Source organism: Tupaia chinensis, unplaced genomic scaffold (assembly GCF_000334495.1).
Source record: "Tupaia chinensis unplaced genomic scaffold, TupChi_1.0 Scaffold000063_1, whole genome shotgun sequence".
Taxonomy (NCBI): Eukaryota; Metazoa; Chordata; class Mammalia; order Scandentia; family Tupaiidae; genus Tupaia; species Tupaia belangeri.
This window is the reverse complement of record NW_006159521.1, coordinates 5,916,457-5,920,521: the sequence shown is the minus strand read 5'-3', so window position 1 is coordinate 5,920,521 and position 4,065 is coordinate 5,916,457. Positions and strand designations below refer to the sequence as shown.

The window sequence follows — 4,065 nt, the reverse complement described above, 5'->3', positions numbered from 1 at the left end:
ATGATTTATATCAAAACCCGTTCCAAAAAAAAAAAAAAAAAAAAAACCTACAGCTAACATCATACTTAATAAATAGTTAGCAACTTCAACCTCATACTTCATATTGGGTTGTCAGAAAAGTCACTATGTGTTCTTTCTATGTTCTTCTATGCAAAAATGTGTCATAACTTTTCCAACAACCTAATAGTTAAGGTCCAGAACATGGCAAGGATATTTCCTCTCATCATGCCTATTCAACAACATACTAAAAGTCCTAGCTATAATGCATAAAACAAGAAAGGTAAATAATAGCTACATGGTTTGGGAAGGAAGAAATAAAACTGCATTTCTTCTTAGGTGACATGATTATATAGAAAATCCTTTTATTTATTTATTTTTTGAGAGGTTTTTGCTATAGGGCACATGTACTCACCAGAACAACAGAGACAGAGAGCCAGAAAGCAAGAAATCACTCCTCCCCCCCACCCCCTCAAAGGGGATGACCACGCCACAATCTCTTCTTTTCCATTCTCCTCTCAGGATCTTGGGCACACACACACACACACACGCACCCGGTGTGAGTTTAAGCCACCAGGTCCAGGACTCGAACCACAGTCAACTACATGGGAATCCAGTGACGTAGCCATTGTGCCAACTGCTAATCCCATATAGAAAATCCTGAAGTGTCTATGAAACCTCCTGGAACAAATAAGTGGTTATAGTAAGGTCATCACATATAACCAATTGCTTCCCATATACCAATCATAAAAAATTAGAATTTGAAACTAAAAACAGCTCTATATAAAACAAATTAGTTATAAATCTAAAAATTATATATACAGGATCCATATGAAGAAAACTACAAAATAATAGTGTGGGGGGGAGGGGGGACACCAAAGATCTAAATAACTGGAGAGCTATTCCATGTTCATAGACAGTATTTTTTAAATCTTCCCCTAACTAACTCTATAGATTCAATAAAATCCCAAACAAAATTCCAGTAAGTAATTTTGTGGACATTGGCAAACATATTCTAAAGCTTATGAGAAAGGGTAAAAGACAGGATAGCCAACACAACACTGAGTAAGAATAAAGGCAGAGGACTCATATTACTTAAAAGTTTAAGTTTACTCTAAAGCTGTCATAATCAAGACACAATAGCATTGATGAAAGAATAGACAAATCAATCAATGGGACAGAATGAAGAGTTCACCAATATAGTCAACTGATTTTTAACAAATGAAAAAAAGCGATTCAATGGAGAAAGGAGAGTCTTTTCAACAAATGGTGCTGGAACAGCTAAGCATTTATATGTCAAAATAAATAAATAAAATCTAAATATAGTTTTTACATCTTTTGCAAAAATCTCTAGTCTTAGAACAAAATGTACTGTAAAATGCAAAACTATACAACTTTTAGAAAATAGCATAGGAGAAAATCCAGATGTTGTTGGCTTCAGGGTTGAGTTTTTAGGAAAAAAAAATCGAACATGTAGTCAAGAAGGAAAAAGATGGCTAAGTTACTATTGTTCAAATTAATAATCTCAGCTCTGCAAACGTCTTTTAAAAGAAAGGATTACACAAGACACAAAAATATTCACAAAGCATATGCTGATAAAAGCTTTATATCCATAATATACAAAGAACACTTATGAGTAAACAAAAAGAAAACAGTGCCCAGTTTAAAAATAGGAAAAAGGTCACATCAACAGGTAGTGTATTGGTTAAGGTGCTGGACCTCTACTCAGCTGTCTGTGGTTCAAGAACCGAACCCTGTGGCTTGAAAATTGTACTGGATGGCACGAGTGTAAAAGGAAAAAAAAAAAAAAAAAAAGGAGAAAAGGAAAAAGGTCTAAATAGACTTCTTATAGAAGAAGACATTCAGGTGGTAAATAAGATTGTAAAAAGATGCTCAGCATCATATGGCATCAGAGAATTGAAAATTAAAATGGTAAGACATAAGAAACCACTATACATCTATTAAAATGGCTAAAACTTAAACTCAACGATACCAAATGCTGACAAGGTTGCAGAGAAACAGGCATGTACATTCATTGCTAGTGGGAATGGGAGAAACCGCCCAGTTGTTTTGGAAACAGTTTGGCAGTTTCTTATAAAATTAACCATAGTTTTACCTGCAACTGTGGTTCTACGTTTTCCCCCAAATGAGTTGGAAATTTACATCTACACACACAAAAACCTGCCTGCGTATGTTTATAGCAACTTTATTTTTAACTAGCAAAAACGGAAAGCAACCAAGATATCCTTTAGTGCTAAATAGTATATCCATATAATGGAATATTCCTCAGCCATACTATTGTTCAAATTAATAATCTCAGCTCTGCAAACGTCTTTTAAAAGAAAGGATTACACAAGACACAAAAATATTCACAAAGCATATGCTGATAAAAGCTTTATATCCATAATATACAAAGAACACTTATGAGTAAACAAAAAGAAAACAGTGCCCAGTTTAAAAATAGGAAAAAGGTCACATCAACAGGTAGTGTATTGGTTAAGGTGCTGGACCTCTACTCAGCTGTCTGTGGTTCAAGAACCGAACCCTGTGGCTTGAAAATTGTACTGGATGGCACGAGTGTAAAAGGAAAAAAAAAAAAAAAAAGGAGAAAAGGAAAAAGGTCTAAATAGACTTCTTATAGAAGAAGACATTCAGGTGGTAAATAAGATTGTAAAAAGATGCTCAGCATCATATGGCATCAGAGAATTGAAAATTAAAATGGTAAGACATAAGAAACCACTATACATCTATTAAAATGGCTAAAACTTAAACTCAACGATACCAAATGCTGACAAGGTTGCAGAGAAACAGGCATGTACATTCATTGCTAGTGGGAATGGGAGAAACCGCCCAGTTGTTTTGGAAACAGTTTGGCAGTTTCTTATAAAATTAACCATAGTTTTACCTGCAACTGTGGTTCTACGTTTTCCCCCAAATGAGTTGGAAATTTACATCTACACACACAAAAACCTGCCTGCGTATGTTTATAGCAACTTTATTTTTAACTAGCAAAAACGGAAAGCAACCAAGATATCCTTTAGTGCTAAATAGTATATCCATATAATGGAATATTACTCAGCCATAAAAAGAAATGAATCATGACCAGCAGTTAGCCTGGGGGTGATTTCTCGCTTTCTGTCTCTCTGTCTCTCTCTGTCTTTCTGGTGAGCGCACGCGCCCTATAGCAGAAACCTCTCAAAAAAAAAAAAAAAAAAAGAAAGAAAGAAAGAAAGAAGAAATGAATCACTGACACAGGCAACAATATACACAAATCTCAAAAGCATTACAATACTGAAACAAGTCAGACACAAATAAGTACATATTGTATGATTCCATATTTTAAAACATCTCAGAAAAGAAAAAATCTTAAGGCTAGGAAGCAGATGAGTATTTCTTGGGGCTCGAGAAAAAGAGGTGGAAATGAGAATTCACTGCAAATACAATGGAACTTCACTGAGTGAAGCTAAACCTGGATTTGGTGAGGCCTGCACAATTTTTTTCTTTTTCTCTTTTTTTTTTTTAATTGCCAGACATCACGTGTACTTGCCAGAGAAAGAGAAAGAGAAAGAAAGGGAGAGACAGAAAGAAACGCCAGGGTGGCGGGGTCACACCTCAGTCCTTTCTCATCCTGTGAAGAATCGGGGCTTGTACTTATGCATAGTACGTTTTTCAAGCTGGTAGGGTCAGGATTCAAACCAGTGCTGACCATGTGGGATCCAGCTCCCTTCTCCAGTAGGTCAAGGGACTAGTCACACAATTCTTTAAATATATTAACATCACTGAATTGTATACATATAATAGGCAAGTATTATGTTACATCCTTTATGCCATCCAAAAACTATTAAGAAATATTTGAGGGGCTAGCAGGTAGTGTGGTGGCTTAGGGGCTGACTTCCTACATGGCTGACTGCAGTTCAAGTCCTGGACCTGGCAGCTTGAGGATCACACCAGGCATGTGTGCATGTGTGCCCAAAATCCCAGGAGGAAGAGGGAGGAGATAGGAGGATGGGGGCATCCCTGTGTGGCTGGGGGTGGGGGTGATTTCTCACTTTCCCTTCTCTCTCTTTC

General features: G+C 36.3%; 1 long non-coding RNA gene across 1 annotated transcript in view; it reads right to left on the bottom strand.

Annotated features, from left to right (window-relative positions):
• Positions 1-4,065, bottom strand: part of LOC102495508 (uncharacterized) — an 80,778-nt gene that overhangs the window by 67,938 nt on the left and 8,775 nt on the right. The window lies entirely within an intron of this gene.